Source organism: Mustela erminea, chromosome 15 (genome assembly GCF_009829155.1).
Source record: "Mustela erminea isolate mMusErm1 chromosome 15, mMusErm1.Pri, whole genome shotgun sequence".
Taxonomy (NCBI): domain Eukaryota; kingdom Metazoa; phylum Chordata; class Mammalia; order Carnivora; family Mustelidae; genus Mustela; species Mustela erminea.
Window position 1 is genome coordinate 37,814,297 of NC_045628.1, and position 21,623 is coordinate 37,835,919.

The following is a 21,623-nucleotide window of genomic DNA, read 5'->3' on the forward strand; positions in this document are numbered from 1 at the left end:
ACCTATTATTAGGTAGACTTGACGTTCTGAATGGGAGTCTTCGAGCCATCTATACTGGCTACCCACAGGGAAAGTTTCAGGAATAGACTACCAGAGTTTCCTTTTTGGTTTGGTCTCTAGAAGGATTTGTGCTGGGAAAATAAAATGCTAATGGGATTGTCTTTACCAATGGGATCTTGTCTGCACAGATCATTAAGACTAGTTTGGGCTCTAAAGGGAAGTCACTCTTCAACTTACTGTTGTGTTATTCTGAGGAATTAAAATACTGTCCTGAGCAGAAGCCTCTCTCTGCTAAGATAATAAGTGCAGTCTGATGCCTGGTGTAATTGTATCTGGCAAGAGAATGGCAAATTTTTGTGATGTAGGGGAGAGAGAATTTTATGATCCCCTGGATTCCCCAACACATGCCCCCATTCTCATCAACACATATGAAACTTTCCCAAAGAATTCCCTTTTTACTATTCTTTATATTTAGATAAAGCACAAATTTGGCCAGTCTAGGCAGCCAGTCCTTCATGCCCTTATCATCTCCTTTTATAGTTATAATGGCAGTTTAGCAAATTATTTCAAAGCTTCCTACAACACGGTGAGCAAATCACCTTTGCAAAACAAAATGAAAGAAAACAATTTATTGTGGCATCTCTGAGGCTCAGTCAGTTAAGCCTCTACCTTTGGCTCAGGTGATGATCCCGGGGTCCTGGGATCCAGCCCTGCATCGGGCTTTGCTCAGTGGGGAGTCTCCTTCTTTCTCTCCCTCTCTCCCAAACCCTGCCTTGTGCTCTCTCTCTCTCTCATTTGTCAGATTGTGTTTGTTTGTTTATATATTTATTTATTTATTTTTACTTATTTGAGAAATACATAAGTAAATAAAATCTTAAAATAAAACAATCTATTACGCTCTTGGATATCCCCGGAAGACTCCGAGCGTAAAGGTATTTGAAGGATCATTAATTCACATGTCTGAAGGAAGGTGCTGACTGACAGTGAGAAAGACCTTATTTACTATCCTGGGAATCCATGTAGACTCTCCATGTTGGCTTCCTCATAGGATGGATGTTAGGTTCCAAGGGCAACTACCCTTAGAGTGTGTGAGGTAGAAGCTAATCTTTTTATGACTTATTTTCAAAAGCCATATAGTACTCCTTTACCCTAGACTCTAAGGGTCTAGGGTAAAGGCCAATCTCGGACTCCCTGAGAGAGAATATATACCTTGCCTCCCCATGAAAGCAAGGTCAGTAACAGGAAAAGTAGAACATATGAGATAGAGGGAAGGAGAAGAGGACAGTAAAGAATTGTGGAAATCGATGAAAACCTAAAAATGGGTAATTGGAATCCAAGAATACAAAGAGAGAGGCTACAAAAGCCAATATTTGAAATGGTAATGGACATGCATTTCCAAAATCCAATGGAAGATACAAAAAAGAAAGGGTAGATGCCTAGTTTGGTAAACTTTCCTCTAACATTACGGATACCTGAAAATTTGATTCTTGATTAAATTCACCTTGGAACATTAACTCCAGGAGCTATTAGGAATTTGATAATATTGGATCAATGATAACTGAGAATCCAGCCCAGGGCTATGCACTGAACAAAGCATCTGTATCTCATTGTCAACATTGTTTATCAAGTAATGAGTAACTAGAGACGATGAGATGCAGCTGCACTAGAAAATGGACATTATTATGTATCCCTGGAGAATTTCATAGCTAGCTAGTCACATAGCCTTAAGGGAATAATGTGACCAGCTAGGGTAATCACTGAAGGGAAACCACAGCTCTTTTGAGCTGACCTCTTCCTCAAACAATTATGTTCATCTTTTACAATTATACGCATATTGAATGCAGAATATTTGGGTCTTTGGAAATAGAGACTACTAGTAATAGACTTTAGCTAAGCTGTTTTTGGTTCTCTTATTCTCAGAAAAAGAGAATATCCTCTCTTGGCTTTTAGGTAAATAAACTTGGTATGGAAAGAAGCCTGTTTTTTCTCATGAATCTGATTGTCAGTCCAAACCCATGATCGCTGCTGCATAAAAGAAAGACGGGACATTGCAAGGTAGATTACAAAGGGTGGGGGGGAAGCATAAAAAATAGAAAGTGGTTATGAAATATCATTTTCAGGTTGCTGTCTATCTCTAAGTGTAGTACTTCCACTAATATAGGAAGCAAAGTAAACAAAATCAAAGTTTTTGAAACATTTGAAACTGTGGCAAGAAAAATCATGCCCCCCTCCAACATGCTATGTCTTAATCCCCAAAATCTGTGTATATGTTATTTTGAATGGCAAAAGAATCACAGATATGATTAAGTTAAGGACCTTGAGATTTTCCTGAATTATCTGAGTGGGCACAATGTAATCATAGGAGTGCTTACAAAAGGATAGAAGGAGGTTCAGGGTCAGAGAAGGAAAGATGGTAGAAGCAGTGTTGGTTGGAGTGAAGTGTCCAGGAGCCAAGGAATAAAGGCAGACTCCAGAAACTGAAAAGGCAGTAAGTGGATTCTTCTCTAGAGCCCCTTGAAGGAATATACCTCTGTTGACATCTTAATTTTACCCCCCAAAGATGCATTTTTGTCATTCTGACTTCAAAGAATACACAATTTAAAAAAATTAAGTTGTTTTAAGATGCTAAATTTGTGGCAACTGTCACAACTGTAAAAACAGCTATAGGTACTAGGGACATAAGGAAGAAACAGTGATGAGTAAAGAGGCAAGTCAAATGATATGCCTGTGATCTAACCGATGACAGGAGCTATGATAGAGGTTGCCATCATCCCAGGCATGAACCTTGATTCAACTCTCCTTTTAAGAGCTTTTAAGAGTATAAGAGACCATACTGGAACCTGGGCTAAACTGCCACTATGCAAGTAAGGTCTTTAATGGTATTAACAAAGTTTGAATCATTCAAAAGCAGGAGGATGGTTGAAATAAAAATAGTGATAATGATAATAGTGGAAGTAAGAAAGAAGTAAACTGAGTGGTATGTAAGATTAAATAAATAATGGGGAGTTAAAAAAGAGAAGATGAGAGATGCCTGAGTGGTTCAGTCGGTTAAGTGGCTGCCTTTGGCTTCTTCCTGCTTCTTCCTTTCCCCCTACCCCTGCTCATATGCACATACTCTCTCTCTCTCCCTCTCTCTCTGTCAAATTATACGTATATATATGTATTTGTTATATATATATATATATATATATATATATATATATATATATATATATGTCCCTGCTCTACCCACTCAACCAGCCAGGTGCCCCCAATGAAAAATAGAAGACTAGGGGCACCTGGGTGGCTCAGTGGGTTAAAGCCTCTGTCTTCGACTCAGGTCATGATTCCAGAGTCCTGGGATCGAGCCCCATATCAGGCTCTCTGCTCAGCGAGCCTGCTTCTCCCTTTCTCTCTCTGCCTGCCTCTTTGCCTACTTGTGATCTCTGTCAAATAAATAAATAAAATCTTAAAAAAAAAAAAGAAAAGAAAAGAGAGAAGACTAATGTGGTTGTTACAAAAAGGTAGTGGCACATTGTTGTCATCTAAGTGGAGGAAAACCAACCTCTGGCCAGGCCCCACAGCAGCTAAAAGAACCTGTTAACTACATTCTCTCCCTTTATCTTTTTGGATACACTTAATTTCAATAATGTTAAAGGAAATTAAAACAAACAAACAACAAACAGACACACCAAGATGTCAGGCCAGGGTACTGAATAAACTCAGTCCTTCAATGTGCTGGTGATAGACGGTGAATAACGTGGGGAAGAGTATCATTTCACCAAATCTCCAACTAGGGTTCCGAACCTGAATGCTATGGTTAAAATTAAATAGCCCAGGGTAGAAAACACAAATTTGGGGAGAAACAGATTTTGATGCACAAAATCTGGAAATATACTAAAATGAAACCTGGTAGGTAAATTCACATCATGGAAGCAGTGTTATGGTGAAACTATAGATTAACCTATACAATTGAATGGTACAGGTTGAATAATTGGAATGGGACTAGAAATGGGAGCAACTGTCATTGGTGGCTTATAGTGGGATGTTGGACAAGTCCGAACTTTGTTTTATTTTTATGCTAAATAGAAACTTTGGAATTTTTGAAAGCAGAAATTTTGTATTCAGTGACTGGATGGCAGAAGTAAGCATACTAGACCCAAAATATCTCCACTTGTGAGAGTCCCCACTGACCTCTAAGAAAACTAAATGGTTCCTGAAAAGTAAATGCTCACTCTGATGGCATGAATTACGTACTTTCTCTAATAGCATCTGCTGCCAGGTATGATGACAGGCTAAAGTATAAAATTGACTGTTAGACTGTCATAGAGTTGGCTAAGGTTTCCTTTTATGTTCTATCTCAATTTTGAAGAAAGCTCAGCTTCTCTTTTTCTTTCTTTTCCTTTCCTATTCTCCCCCACCCCCTACCTTTTTGTTCAGTTCATCCACTATTCATTCCTTAGAGTGTCTGAATTCTCCAGTGTAGTGTTACATCCTGAGGATCTGAGAAGTATAGACTTGATTCATTACATTGATTATATCATAGCATTATCTTTTACAAAAAAGATGGCCAAGAAATTTTGGAAATGGAATAGCATATTTGACTGAATGTGATGGCATACATACTATACATATTGGGATACATAATAATGGTAAATGAAACCATCTAAAGTACAGGGCCCTAATGATTCTGTAAAATTATTAGAACAGCTTGAGCATGGCCCACAAAAGACACTCCACAAGCAATATGATAAACAGACATACTACTGCATTCCTTGAACAATAAAGCACTACAACACTATATGAAACTTGTGTCAGATTTTGGTGGACACATATACAGCACATATCCTATGAACATCTATACAAAAATTTATCAGAAATGAATCTGAATTTGTCTAGGGTTCAGAACAAAAAGAGTTGTTCGAAAGAGTTGCCATACAAGAGGAGCCATTAGGGAGATACAATGCTAATCAGGAATGTGTCATTGATGATTGATTATTATCTTATCTGTGAACTGTTTGTAGCCCTCCATTGTGGAACCAATAGAACCCCAAAAGAATTTCACTATATTTTTTGCTGACTGGACCAAAACTTACAAGTTTGTGGAAAAGAAAAAAGCAAGCCAGTTTAGCAGTGGAATCTTCCAAATCTCATTTTCACATTTCAGTTGGAAATCTATTACCATTTTGCCTGCAGAAGTCAAAAAGCGAGACTTGAAAATAGGCAGAAGTGGGAGAAGCATACAGGGCTGTACAGGAACACCTAGAATCTTGTCCCCATGTCATGATATTTAGTTTTTTTAAATCCTAGGACATGACCAAAGATCTGTTCTTATTGCCAAGCAAATAGACCCTCTTTAATTGGATAAATTTAAACAGTTCTCCAAGGGGAATATAATAATAGACATTTCTGTGGAGAACATGAGGAGAGAATTACATTTGGCTCTGCAGCTTCCTCCAACTCCAGAAAAGAAAAAAAATGCAGTTGCTGATGTAGATGGGGTTTAGAATTCAAGAGCAGATTGCCTTCTGATCCTTGGAGATTGCTGTTTGAATATATAAAATGATAAGGCATAGAGGTGCCTAGGCCATATCATATCAATAGAAGAATACATTCCTTAGTCATAAACTAAAGCTTCTAATGCAGTAAAGTGCTGTTCAAAAATAATAAAGAAATGAGGTGCCTCCATGTCTCAGGCAGTTAAATGTCAAACTCTTGATATTAGCTCAGGTCTCGATCTCAGGATTGTGAGTTCAGGCCTCCATGCTGGGTATGGAGCCTACTTAGTAATAATGATGATAAAGATGGAGATGAAGATGAAGAAGAAGAAAAAAAAGAAGGAGGAGGAGGAGGAAGAGAAAGGGGAGGGGAAGGAGGAGGGAGAGGAGGAGGAAGAGGAAGAAGAAGAAGAGAAAGAAGAAGGAGAAAGAAAGGAATTATCTAAAGATAACTTCAGAAAAGAGTCTTGGAGGAAAAGTTTCAGGAAATAGTTGGCAGTAGTCCCAAGTGGCTCCAAATGGGTCCTGAGAAGACATAGCTCTACTTCAGGGGCTGCTTATCCTCAGATCAAAAGTACCTGAGAAAGAAGTAAGAATTTGGAGCAAAGTATTGTGCCTCAATATGTTTCATTGGGTTATATGTCTTTATATCAATAGAAATCCATTGGAGGCAATGTGCAAAAAAGCACAAAAAGCAAAATTTTGTGCAGACCTATCAGATCTCTTATTACCACTGAGTATCAGTTAAGTTGAGAGTTGGAATGAGTCAAAAAAACACCTATTAACAAAAATGCAGCTGACAAGCAACATTATATTTTGCAAAATGATCTCTCTCTTTTCTATCCCTATGCTTCCACTTGGATGTGGAAATCCATTCAAGTGGCCTATCACCTAGTTCTCTTTCTTTCTTTCTTTCTTTTGACTGTATACAATCTGTTGAATTACTTTTAGAGTTCTTAATTCCCTATGCCCTAGAAAATCTAGATTTTTAAAATTCATTTTGTCAGATTCCAATTCACTGTTAAATCTTCCATGATTTTTTTTTCTATTTTCTAATAATTTCCTGTATATTCTGGAAACTATTAATTGTGATTAATTTTCTCTTTCTTAGGTAGCTTTAATATATGAATTATCTGTGGATATAATTCTATTTTTTCTTTGATTTCTAGTCAAATAATACATTTTGTGTTTGTGTTTATATGTGTATATATTTGTGAGTCTAGTAAAAAACATTTGAGATTATATTTATTTATTTGGCAGAGAGAGAGAGAGAGAGAGAGAGAGAAAGCACAAGCAAGGGGAGCAGCAGGCGAAGAGGGAATCAGGCTCCTCACTGAGCAAAGAGCCCAATGTGGAACTCAATCCCAGGACCCTGGGATCCTAACCTGAGCCGAAGGCAGACACTTAACTAACTAAGCCACCCAGGCATTCTTGTGAGTCTATTTAAGTTTGACAATCCTAAACATTTCAAAAAAAGAAAAATTTTACAATCTTTAGACAGTGTTATCCTCTTTTGGAAATAATTAACCTTTCCTTCTTTTAGGCAAATAGAGTGATGGCTATTCTCATTAATTATGGACTATCTTGAGTTGAGGTTATATTGCAATCCCTATAAATCTAGGTTTACTTTGGATTTGTCCATGGATTTCCAGAGTTTTCAACTATAATCCTCTTTTATTTGGGGACCCATTACTCTAATTGTTTTTGAACTCCAGTATTTGCTTAATAAAGCTTCTGAAAATGTCTTGTTTGCTTGTCAGAGACCTTTTGCTGATGATTTTAGTCATAAACCTCAGGAAACCAGTATTCAGCAAATGTATTAAGATGGAAATCAGTCATGTCTTTGAAGTTCCATGTCTCCACCAGAAATTCGTCTGGCATCTTTGTCTGGTCACAGTGCTACTCCCTGAGCCATCATTTGGATCTTCAACCTCCTGCTCTAATCAGAATTAGAGAATTGTCTTAGAATAGAAGTAGCTATAAGAGGTAGGTGACCACTCCAAGATTTCTCCTGCTTTGCCCTTACCCCTCTAATTCTGATTGGCACAGTTAGCTCTTCATTGCCTTCAAACAGATCATCTCTGTGTTTTGATGGTTTTTCTAGTCATTTTAGGGAGAAGTACTGATAGGCTGTCAGAATTTTCTATTCCACAAGAAGAGGAAATAAATCAAAGCTTAGTTTATTAGACGTTTCATATGAGGGAAATTAGAAGTCATTATTAGATGGCCTTGTTAGAGCTCAATGGCATATTTATGTATAAAATGAATATATAAAAACATATCAAACTGTAGAGGTTATAGATACATATCTTAAATTTAAAAGAATTATAGAAAAGAAAGTTGATACAGAGATCTTATTTTCCCATCAGTTCATTCTTGTAAAAAAAAAAAAAATTTTTGTGTTTTATTGACATTACCAATGCCTATGTATTGATAGTACGTGTTTGAATTTTTGACCAGCCAGGCTATGTGCCCCAGCCTTACAGAGTTATTAATGATGCCATTCATGATGCATGCTGAAAGTATATAACTGCAGTGATTTTTTGAGTGTGTGTGTTTTTCTCCTTCTTTACTATTGTATAATTAACATACTATGCTATATTAATTTCAGGTGTACAACATAATGAGTCAACAATTCTATAAATTACTGAGAGCTCATTAAGATGTAGTCACCATGAGGGTGTGCTTTTTGTTTTTGGGTTTTTTTTTTTTTAGTTTTTTGTTTTGTTTTGTTTTTCCTGATGAAATATGTCAAAGCAAAGTGTTTATATTAGAACACTGAATTGTTACAATTTAGAGAATAGCTAAAAAAATTTTATCTCATTTGGTTGTAAACTCACTGTCTTCTAATAATAATATGTATTACATATATATGTATATATATATATAATTTCAATCAAGAAACATTATTCACAATCATATTTTACCTAAAAGTGTTATTAATTAAAAGTGAGCTTCTTTTCTTCTTAGTTATAGCATTTGGTTCCTAATAAAAAATAATGTCACATCTTAACTTTTTTCCTGTACCATAGTATTCATTATCTCTAATACAGTTTATATTTAGCCTCTTATTGTGTAAATCATAAGCATGATATTGAAAAAATATTTTATTTTTTCTAATGTAGCCAATACTACATTTTTATTACCCTTACTATTGTTAATGTTACTGTTACTAATTTCTGAAAGGAAGCTGAATCAAACAGTGAGTTGAGTAATTAAAATGCTTTCCCAGCTTGACCCAGTCTAATCAACCCCAGGACCAAATGTCCACATTTTTTTTGTTTTTGTTTTTGTTTTTGTTTTTTGAAGTAAACTGTATTGACTTAGAATCGAGCCACAGTACTGTGTTGTGATATTGTGGCCCTGATTAAATTCACAGCATCTTCCTTGCAACAGGAAAAGTTCAGTCATATGTTCTTACTGAAAGTGGGGCATACAGAAGTCCCAGTGTGGGCTATTATCTGATCCATTATGATGGCAGGTCTTTTGTTAAAAGTTGATTTGTAGGCTAATTTGGAAATTGTTAGAATGGATTATTTCTGCATGTTATCCAAAAGTGGCCTCGGGCTATTGGAAATTATGGTAGCATAATTATTATCACAGGGAGATATATTTTGTTTGCCTGAATTCTGTTTCTGGCTATCTTTGTGGATATTCAAATTAGTGTAATCTCTGCTATTAAATAGCACATATGGATATTTTTGTGTCAATAAAAAGGCAAAACAGTGATTATTAAATGATCAAGTTATTTGATCAATAGGCATTCAGATTGTAGGAACCAGAGAAATCATAGTACGATAATATAATGCACTTTGATTTTTCTGGTTTAAATAAATGCCCTTAATGACTTTCATAATTTTAATCACTATAGATGTCTGTCTGTTCCATTAGTAAATGTAGGTGCAGGAAATTCCCAGGAAACATTACTCCTTAGTATTCCATTCTAGAATTTTCGTACCTACTCATGGGTTTTTTGTTTGTTTTGATAATAGCAGATATTGCAATAAATATATAAAAATGATGTATTTATTATATAGTTAATGGACAGAAATTTTTAATAAAAGAATTATCCATTTAATGTCTTCCCACTTAATTTATGATCCCAAAGAAAAATTTCTAGATCCCGAAGATCATAACGAGTTATGAACAAGAGGACAATGTTTTATATTACCTCTCAAGTACTATTTCTAAGATATATAGCATAGCCTCTGCATATGAAATCAATAAACTTAAAGAATAATCTTCCTTTCTCATTGACTACCTCCATCGTTTTTTTTTTTTTACTTCTATTTTTTTAGATTGGAGTAATGACTCACAGATTTTTTGAAGTTGTGCTAACTATATACAAAAGTTTAGCATAATTATCACCAATTAATGATCTGTTCTGCCCCTTTCAAATCCATTACTGTTACACATTATCAGAAATGACAGTTTTCTCTCTACAAGATGAGTGTGTGAAGAAGAGGGGTATAGGGTTTTTCACCTTGAAATGTGTGGTTGTTTTATATAAAGGTACAGAGAAAGAATGAAAAACAGATCATTATTATTATGGAAGGTTTATTGTGTTATTTTGGAAGGTTTTCTCATACACTAAACTGAAACAAAGAAAACCAAAATGTGGTGATTTATCTAACACATGGAATATCCAAAATATAACACAATTCAGCACTCCCACTGTAGTATAAAGAATATTCATTTCAGGGGCACCTGGGTGGCTCAGTGGGTTAAGCCTCTGCCTTAGGCTCAGGTCATGGTCCCAGGGTCCTGGGATCGAGCCCCGCATCGGGCTCTCTGCTGAGCAGGGAGCCTGCTTCCGCCTCTCTCTCTGCCTGCCTCTCCGCCTACTTGTGATCTCTGTCTGTTAAATAAATTTAAAAAAAAAAATTAAAAAAAAATATTCATTTCACCAGATTAAACAGTAATATGTTGAACTGTCACAAGAATACCTCCTTGACTGAATCAAAAGGAAAGACATAAGCACAAACATTTGAGATTAGTTTAGTTAAATTAAGTCACTTCTAGTTGCCAGTAACAGAAAAACTGAAAAAGTAATGTGAAAAGGGGGATTTATGGCCTGGAACAAAACAATGAGAAGAAAGGACTTTTTTTTTTTTTTTTTTTAAATTACAATAACAACAAACACTTCTTGTGAATTCTTTAAGACCTATGGGCATGGTTAGTTATACCCTGAAGGACATTCACAATAATCAACACTCTTTGCACTCTTGGGAAAGGCTCCAAAAGCTCAAGTTCAAAAAATACTGGGACTGGGGAATTGGAGGCCAAGGGAGATTCTGGGATCCAGGAGGCCACAGCCAAACAGGAAAAAGCTCAGTACCCGAGTCGCATGAAGATGGCCAGGGTGCAGAGGGACTGCTAGTGAAGAAGGCCATATTTGACATGGAGGTCAATTCACGCCTAGCACAGACTGAGCAGTCTATCAGCTTCAGGTAGCCACGGCTAAGGAGATCAAGGAGCAGGTACAGGAGTGGGTAGTGGAGCAGGCCCACCAGGTGGCAGTGCAGGAGCAGGAACTAACCCCAGAAAAGAGCTGGAGGAAGCCACCAGAAGCCTAGTGCTACACATGGGAGCCCTTGCCAAAGCAGAGAAGTCCCAGCTGATTATGCAGCCAGAGGCAGAAGATGAATGTCCAAATATTCGAGAAGTCCAAAGCCTTTGCCTCAGAAGCAGGAGACCTGGGGGGTGCATGGCTGACTTGGTTAAGTGTCCTACTCTTGATTCCAGTTCAGGTCCCAATCTCAGTTTGTAAGATTGAGCCTGCTATTGAGCTTATGTTGGACTCTATGCTGGGCGTGGAGCCTGCTTGAGATTTCCCCCCCCCCCAACACACCCTATTACATAAATAAGTAAGAAGCAGGAGAGCTGGGTGGAGGCTGTACAGATAGCCGAGAAGGCAAAAGCATTCCAGCTGTAAGGAGTTGCTCTGTGGGACATACTGCTAGAGGAGCTTCCCCAGGTGGCACAGGGATCAGTAGTCCCTGACTGTAGCTAGTACGACTACACTGCAGTCCAGTGCAAGCTTGGGCTATCAGGATTGGCCAGAATGCCCCAGGAAGCTGCAGACATCCTAAGCTGCCTCCTTGAGAACACACAGAGACGCACAAATGTCAGCATCTCAAGTGAACCACAAGCTTCTGTCAATAGCCTGAGCCCTAAACCTTCCCCAACGCTTATCTCCATGGTTTAAGTAGCCTGAATCATCCCCATTTGCATCGACTTCAGTGGCCTTCCTGAGCATGTTCTTTGACAGTGGGGATTCACCTGTCCTGTCTCCTTGCCAAATAGCCTGTACCTTGTCTTGAAGAGGAAGGGTGGTTCTCCTTCTCACCCTTGCATGACAAAGATGGCCAGTCACCCCCAGGGCCCCATGCCAGTCTGCTGATTATCCTCTTCCGCCCCCTACTTAATTTCCTAATTAAATTCAACTGTCTGAACCTGTTGTCTAGAATTCTTTCCTGACCATGACAGGGATGGCCTGGAGGCTCTCAACTTCACTTGTTAAATAAATTTCTGTTGATAAGTTTCTTTTTTTAATCTGGTTAATTATCTGTAGCTAAGGCAATCTCCATCGAATAACATACAATAAGAAAAACAAACATTTTGAGCTATTCAACATGGTACAAATATACTGTTTTGGAGGAGAACCTTCCCCACACCCGGCTCCTGCCTAACTTTGCAAGTCTTGGTATGAGATAGGGCCTATTTTTCCACTAAAGAATTGAATGAACATAAAAATCTGTTACTTTCATATTGGTGTTAAAGTCACAGACAAATGAAGCTCCTAACTAAGGGTTTAAGTCTTGAGGAAATAACTCAAAAACAAAAGGACAGTTTAAAATTCATCTACAAAGCCATTTCTGAAAATGGCTGCAGAAACAGTGACCAGTTGTGGCAACAATCTGAAGTAGTAGCAGCAATTGCAAACATGAGAAAATGAGTTTTTTATTCGTTTGTTTGTTTGTTTTTGGTAGTGTTGATGGTGGGGTGTCCGTGTGCTTGTGTTACTTATCTTTTTTTTTTTATTTTTTTTTTGTGTGTGTTACTTATCTAAGTGTGGTTACCAGATAAAATGCAAGACTCACGGTTAAATTTGAATTTCAGGCAAACAATAAACACTGTTTTTAATAAGTATTTCACAAACATTACATGGAACAGACACTACATTTGTTATTGTTGTTGTTGCTGTATTGAACAGATTTTCCGATTTAACTAGGCACCCTGCATTTTTTTTTTTTTTTTGCTAGATTTGTGACTTAACAAGTAGCCTTATAGTAAATGAATTTTTATCTTATGTTAGCAGATTCTTTGCTACCAAAAGATTTGATTTTAAAGGACTCCATACCATGAAGGGGGAGCGTCAGCTAATAGGTACCAGTTCATTCATTTTAATGAGGGATAGTGAGAAGATTCAAAAGGTATCTAATATATGCTGGGTTCAGAGTATGGCAACACTTGCTAAATAAGCATTGGGAAACACTTACTAAATTGGAACATTGTTTACTGATGGAATCAAAGGACTGGGTATTTAGGAACTGAGCAAGAAATCAGTGTTGAAGTGCATTGGTTACTTTGAATCTTGAGTATAAGGAAGTCTTCACATGCACCAAGTGTGGTACAAAGAGAACTTATTTGAGTAAAAGAGAAAAGAGAACAATATGGTGGAAAATGCCAGGAAAAGCATGTTTTTCCTGCAGTTAGATATTAAATTTGACTGCTAATCAAATAACCTAGAACCTGGCAGATTTAGAAAGTTGATTTCTCTATAAGAAGGTAATGTTCATGGAGCAGACAGATGAAGAACAGAGACTGAAAAGAATTATATGGAGCACAAGAGAACCCTGAATATGAGTCTTCTCTCTCCCTTCCTTTAAGTGATTTTACCTGACAGTAGACAGGTTAAGTGGAGTTGTCACGATTCAGCCACACTGGAACCTAAAAGCAAAGTACTGATTAAGCACATGATGTCTCTGTGATCTCTTCTGAGGGAGGTCTAGAAAGAAGGTAAATTTAGGGACATTTTAGGAACACGCAGGATGCAAAAGTAGAGTATGGAACCAAATGGTTCAGAATTAAATTCTAGCTTCCCAATCTTCTGGTGGCATGATACAAATAACCTTCACTAATGTTATTATGGAGTCACTTTTGTATGTGCTAAAATGTCAACAATAAAAAATGTTAATAACAGGGGTGCCTGGATGGCTGTCAGTTAACCATCTGCTTTCAGCTCAGGTCATCATCCTGGGGTCCTAGGATAGAGTCTCCTGTTGGGCTCTCTCCTCAGTGGGGAGCCTGCCTCTCCCTCTCTCCCTCTGCCCCTTCCCTTGCTCATGCTCTCTCTCTGTCAAATAAATAAAAATAAAATCTTTTAAAAAAATGTGAAGAATTTTGTGTGACCTATACAAGTCTAGGACAATTAACTGCATTTTTATAACAATTTTTTTATAAATGAAGAAAGTATCAGCTATTATTATTTGCTTCAAATACATATGTCAAAATATAATATTGTGCATAATATCAATGTTTTTTTGTTTTTGTTTTTGTTTTTGTTTTGTTTTGTTTTGTTTTTTTGAAATCTGCTTTAAGGACAAAACCATCATCAAGTAATGTGATGCTGGTGAGTATGTGGAGCAACAGAAACTCATTCATTGGAAGGGAATGCTGAATGGTACAGACACTTTGGAAGATAATTTGTGGTTTCTTACAAAACTAAGCATAGTTGCTATTCGATCTAGCCATTGTGTTCTTTTGTATATACCTAAAATCTAGAAAATTATGTCCACATAAAACCCTGCACACAGATATTTATAGCAGCTTTACTCATAATTGTCCAAACATGGAAGCAACCAAAATGCCCCTCAGTATGTAAATGGATAAATAAACTGGCACATCCAGACAACAAAATATCATTTGGATCTAAGAAGAAATGAGCTGTCAATCTATTAAAACACACGAGAAAACTTAAAATGCATATTATTAAGTGGAAGAAGCCAACCCGAAAATTTGTATGACTCAGAATATATAACATTTGGGGAATGGCAAAACTATAGTGACACTAAAAAGATCAAGGGTTTCAGGGGGAGAGGAGGTGAGATGAATCCTGGGAGCACCAATGATTTTCAGGGCAGTAAACTACTCTGTATGATGCTTCTATAATGGGTACATGCCATTATAGTTTGTCCAAATTCATAGAATGCACAATACCAAGAGTCACTTGGAAGGTAAGCTGTGATTTTGATGTGTCAGGGAAGATTCATCTGTTTTAGCAAGCATACCACTATGGATAAAGGCATAGGTGAGGCATGTGTGGAAGCAAAGTGTAGGCACAAGTCTACCTTCTTCTCAATTTTGCTGTGAACATAAAACTGCTCTGAGAAAATAAAGTCTTTAAAAAAACATACAAACATCAAAAACTCAACAAGGACATTACAAGAAATTAAATTTACAGGCCAATAATCCCATATAATCACAAACACATTGAAATGCAAAGTGGGTTTAAATTTGAAAATTGATCAGTATAATTCATTCATTAATAAGAAGTTTCTTACAATTTTCTCAGTAGATACAGATGAACCATCCTTGAAAACAAGAGCAGCATAATAAAGATAGAAGGGAACTGCCTCCATATGATATAGAATATATGCCCCAAAAAAGTGTTATAGGTAATAGTGAGTAACTGATAGCTTTATTCTGACAGTAAAAACAGACAAGGATACTCACTATCACCATGAGTATTCAATATTGTAATGGAAGTTCACATGAGTACAAACTCTGATGTTTGAAGACTGGAAAGAAAAAGTATAACTGTCATCTTTTCCATATGAATGTATAAAATTTAAAATAACTTGGACCAAAATCATGTAACTGACAAACGAATGTTATAAAGTTGCTAAACACAAGATGTATATTAAAACAATCTATTGTATTTCTATGGGGCACCTGGGTGGCTCAGTCTAGTTAAGCGTCCAGCTCCTGGTTTTGGCTCAGGTTATGATCTTGCTGTGTTAGATCAGTCCTGAGATTGGGCTCTGGGCTCAGAAGTCTACTTCAGAGTCTCCCCCCTTCCCCATCTGCTCCCCTACCTCAGCTCATGCTCTAAATAAATAAATAAATAAATAAATAAATAAATAAGTAAAACGTTTAAAAAAATGTATTGTATGTCTATGTATGACAGAAACATTTATAGAAAACAAAATAAAAATCATTTCAGTAACATGATTAAATTTAATAGAATGCATTCAAGGAATATGTTTACTTAAAATACATGATTTATAATCATAGAAATCTATGAAACATTATTAAGAGAAACTTAAGAATATCTAAATAAAAAGGGATAATCCATATTATTTTATTGGAAAATTCAATATTATAAGTATGTCAACCCATTGCAAATGTGATCTAGGAGTCTTATGTATCTACTAAGATGTCTGTGAGTTTCTTTCCTTTCTTTCTTTCTTACTTTTTTTTTAATGGATTTATAAATTTGGAAACTATTTAAAAGGAAAGAGCCAGAAGTACTCAAGGTAATCTTAAGAAGAAGAGAGTTGAAGGACTATCATACATCAAGAGTTATTATATATTTAAAACGATTAAAAGAGTGTCGTTGGAACAGAATACAACAGAAAAACCAGAATCAGATATACGCATACTTGATCACTTGTTTTGACCAAAGTTGGTAGGTACTGTGGTACAATTAGGTAAGGATAGTTTTTCAATCAATTAGGCAGTATCTGTATGTCCTTATAGAGAAAGAAAATGAAATACAGCCCCTATTTTATATCACTTACAAAGATAAATTATATAGGAAATATAAAACGATGAATATACCACAATTTAAAATAAGAATAATATATAAATATCTGTACTAGGGAAAATTGCTTCATAGGATATAAGAATATTTTAAGAAAAGTGGTCTTTATAATAAAATATTTTTTAAATAAGTACCGTAGGGTAGAAGAATATGTTTGCAACATATGTGGTCAGATAAGGAGCCTATTCCAGAATATATGCTAAGGGAGACAAACCATGAGAGACTGTGGACTCTGAGAAACAAACTGAGGGTTTTGGAGGGGAGGGGGGTGGGGGGTTGGGTGATCCTGGTAGTGGGTATTAAGGAGGGCACGTACTGCATGCAGCACTGGGTATGGTGCATAAACAATGAATCTTGGAACACTGAAAAAAATTAAATAAAAAAAAAAAACCTTCAAACCATTAAAAAAAACAGACATCACACTATAACATCAGGTAAGAGATTACGACAGACATAATACAAGAAGATATCAAAATGGCCAATGAACATAGGAAAATATTTTCATACTGCTTAATAAACCAGAAAATAAAATTCAAATTATAACAAAAGTTTCTTGCCCTTAATCCAGATGAGATATTAGAGAGAAAGAGAGACACCAAGAGACCATCTTGATAAAGTGGATTTTTTTTTTTTAAGATTTTTATTTTTCTAAGTGATCTCTACACCCAACATGGAGCTCAAACTTACAACCCTGAGATCAAGAGTCACATCTCCACTGACTAAGCCAGCCAGGCGCCCCTGAGGATGTGGAGTCAAGCATTGCTTGTAAGAGTGTATATTGCAAACACACCTGAAGACCATTTGAATTAACTAAATTAAATGTAGGCTCCAAAAATTCAAATCTCATGCATATATTCTTCAAAAACGTTTGCACTTGCACAGTGTGAGAAATGTACAGCATTGTTCATAACAACATTTTTAATAACAGTTCCCCTTCAAATGATGAAAATGTCATAAAAAATAGAATGCAGGGGTGCCTGGGTGGCTCAGTGGGTTAAAGCCTCTGCCTTCTGCTCAGGTCATGATCCCAGAGTCCTGGAATCAAGCCCCACATCAGACTCTCTGCTCAGCGGGGGGCTTGCTTCTCCCTGCCTCTCTGCCTACTTGTGATCGTTCTCTCTTTCTCTGTCAAATAAATAAATAAAATCTTTAAAAAAATAGAATGCATAAAATTTTGCTGTATATGCATATAATAGTGTAGTACACATCATTATCATGTGAAAACAATCTATAAACAAACTCCAGTTATACACAAAGGCATAGATGAAGCTAGGGCACCGGGGTGGCTCAATTGGTTAAGCATCTACCTTTGGCTCAGATCATGATCCCAGGACCCTGGGATCCAGCCCTGCATCAGGCTCCTTGCTCAGCAGGGAGTGTGCTTCTCCATCTCCCTTTACCCTTCCCCTCTGCTCCTGCTCTCTCGCTCTCTCTCTCAAATAAAATAAAGTCTTTAAAAAAAAATAGATGAAACTGACAAAGAATGCTGTGCGAAAGAAAGAGGTGCAGAAGAATATATGCAATACGATTCCACTTAATATTAAGAGTGGGGGAAAGTCAGAGAAGAGTATACAATAGGTTTCAATCTGTGACTATACCAAGAGCAAGATGATTATTTTCATAAATGCCCACTTTTCAATATATGCTGTATTTATATATATCTTAATTCAGCTACATGCAACACATAGTACGCATACATACAATTCTGTGTGTGTGTGCATCTATGCGTCAAATCCATCCTTCTGATCCTCAAATATCTAATATGGCATTAATTTCTTTTTTTGTTACCCATGCTGGAATATAAGTAATCATATTCTGTTCTCAGGGATCACATTGAAAAAAAAAAATCACCAAATCCTATCTTCTTGCATATAGCAAAATTTTATTTCCCACCGTTCTCATCTTTTATGCTTCAGGTCCTCAAAGAATTTTTTTAAACCTAATTTTGGGAAAAAGAGCTTCCTAGCTGATCTTAATACTTCTTTTTTGGGAAAGTAATTGAATAGCAGTGTCTCTCATTGCAAAATCACAGGATCAGCATAAGAATTTGGTCTTGTCTGGTGGATGAGTCCAGATAAACTAGTTATGCTCAAGTGATAACCTGCCCCACTACCAACCTTAGTGGGGCATCACAGCATGGTTTATTTCCCCATGCTACATAGCCACCTCAGACCCGGAGGGGCTGGCTTGCTCTCCTAAGCCAGGGGTTCAGACAGAGAATGTTTATCTTGACAAGTCCTTGCACAAAATGTATCATGAAAGAGACAGGGGGAATTACTCCATGGCTCCAGAGGTTTCTAAACAGTGCTGTGGGTTACTTCCACTCCTACTCCAATGGCCGGGCAAGTAGATGGCCACATCTAACTTGAAGGTGTGTGGGGAAGTTTAATTTTGTATATTTACAAGCAGGAGCCCCAATATGTCTGCAGGAGACCTAATCATTACGATATGGAGGCTTCTTAAATTCATATTTGTGAATAATAGCTGTTAGGTCTTGGAATTCCTTAAAATGTATATACCAGATTCTTTTTGAGTATGTTTTAAAGAGCAAGCACAAAAACATATTGTTTTTTTTTTAAAGATTTTATTTATTTATTTGACAGAGAGAAATCACGAGTAGATGGAGAGGCAGGCAAAGAGAGAGAGAGGGAAGCAGGCTCTCTGCCAAGCAGAGAGCCCGATGCAGGACCCGATCCCAGGACCCTGAGATCATGACCTGAGCCGAAGGCAGCGGCTTAAACCACTGAGCCACCCAGGTGCCCCACAAAAACATATTGTTAAAGGATGTTTTAACTCATATATTTTTTGAAGATGTCTTCTAAGGGTTATTAGCCATGAGGGAAAAAAAAAACTGTCTTTGTTATTTATTTATTCATCCATTTTCTATTTATTTATTTATTTATATTTATATTTTTATTTATTTATTTATATTTTATCTAGTAGTTTTCCACAGACATGGAGTCTTGAAATTTTATTTTGAATTTGTCTGTTTAGATTATTCTCATATTAAAGGAAGAGAGATGCTGAGGATGCTGTGTTATAAAATTACTTGATGGAACCACTTGAATTGCTATAGTAATGTATTCAGTAATTAAGACGGTAACCTCCAGAACCATTTGCAATAGTAAAATACTGCCTTATATGTAGGCTTCTTATCCTCTTTTCTCTCCTAGAGAATTAAAAAGCCATTATGTTGGGGCGCCTGGGTGGCTCAGTGGGTTAAGCCTCTGCCTTCAGCTCAGGTCATGGTCTCAGGGTCCTGGGATCAAGCCCCACATCGGGCTCTCTGCCCAGCAGGGAGCCTGCTTCCTCCTCTCTCTCTGCCTGCCTCTCTGCCTACTTGTGATCTCTGTCTGTCAAATAAATAAATCTTTAAAAAAAAAAAAAAAGCCATTATGTTAAACTGCCCAACTTGAAAAAAGTCATTGTCATAATTTTTCTACATTACCCTATTTCATGAACACAAAGTATATACACGTATGTTTGTACGTTTTGTGTGTATGTGTTGTATTTTGTTAATGTAGGAGAGCTGATTAAAATCTTTTTAAAATACTCTATGATATTTAGATTCCAGATTCCCCACTTGAATTACAAGTCCCCTTTAGTATCCTGTATGGGAATCAGAGAAGATAGGCACAAAGAAACACATGTATAATTTCCTGGGACCATTGATTTTTCCAGGGTTGGCTGTGTTGATAAAAAGCTTTTAGCTCTCTTTCCTTAGTCTCCTTATCCCTAGTCCCAGGTGTCAGATAGACTTTTATTTTCTTTCTCATTTTATATTTGCCTCAAGTTCTTATCTGTCTGTAGCCTCTTGTCTGTTTGCTTTGGATTCTGCTAGCCTAACATTATAAACCTTTCAGACTGGATGGGGATTTGGTCCTAAAAAAAGGTCTTGAGACTGAGATGTTTTTTGTTTTTGTTTTTTATTTTTTATTTTTTATTTTTTTACCTGTATGCCACCAGCTCAGTGAGAAAGTGTTATCTGGATTCTTTTTTTCTTTTAGATTTTATTTATTTATTTGACAGAGAGACAGCAAAAGTAGGCAGAGCAGCAGGCAGAGGGAGAGGGACAAGCAGGCTCTCCATTGAGCAGGGAGCCCAATGCGGGGCTCCATCCCAGGCCTGGGATCATGATCTGAGCCAAAGGCAGCCGATTAACCGACTGAGCCACCCGGGCGCCTGAGAAAGTGTTACCTGAACCTATTCTCTTTATATCCTGGTACCTAATTGTGGTGTAGCCTCCATCTCATTTTATTTGGGAATTATATTTTATCTTGTTTTCCTTTCACACTCATGAACTGCTAATCTGTATTATTATTGTCTTGGAAGGTGGGTTATAGCTTAATCATGATTCAGAACTATCAACATTATATTACAAGAATTTTTCCTCATTGCACTTTAAAACTTATAAACAGAAAACAGTTCACCTACACTTAAAAGGTAAGCGCTAAAAAAATACTCAAAAGAAAGTAAAACTACATGTAATTTCATCACTTATAGAGATATAAACAAAATGATGTTGTAAGAAAATGTTAAATAACAGTTCATAAAAGTCATTTAAGTTCTGATTATATATAAAGCCTTTGCAAAATTTGATTATGGTCAAAGATTTTATGATGAAAAATTGCATTGACTATGAGTAAAAAATAAATCTTCTAATATGTGTAAATAATAAGAATAAAATAAAGCATTAAACCCCATATGTATAATAACTTTATAAAAGAAAAAAATCTGACTTGCCATGATGGCAAAAATATAATTTGCCATCTAGCTTCAAGTGAATTATAGACAAGTGTCCTTTTGTCAGAAAGCTCACAATCTGTTGTGATAAAGGTATATATAATTAATCTGTAATTAATTATATATATAATTTATTTTGAGGAAATTTATGGAAAAGGAACAACAGAATAATGTGTTTCAGAGTAATTCAAGTTACATGGGACAGTCAGGAAACAACAGTCATCTAATGCCCTCTGAGGAAATTACATGGAAAATCATTGTCATTTTTGAAAAATAGGAACAAGGGCCAATGTTATCTGCATAATGATAAAGAAGGAGAGGAGGAAGCAGATAGGTAAGCAGGGTCTTGTTCTTTTATGACTTTATAGAAAGTAGTAATGAGTAATGAGTTCACTTACTCTTCTAAATGAGATGGAAAATTGCTCTAAAATTTAAGGAAAGGGATTACGTGAACTGAGTTGTAATTTTTAAGATGATCTGGCTGCCAGATTAGGTTTGACTGTGATTTGGCAGTAGTGAAAAAAGAAAGACCACATAGGAGGCAATTTTAATAATCCTTGTGAGAGGTAATTAAT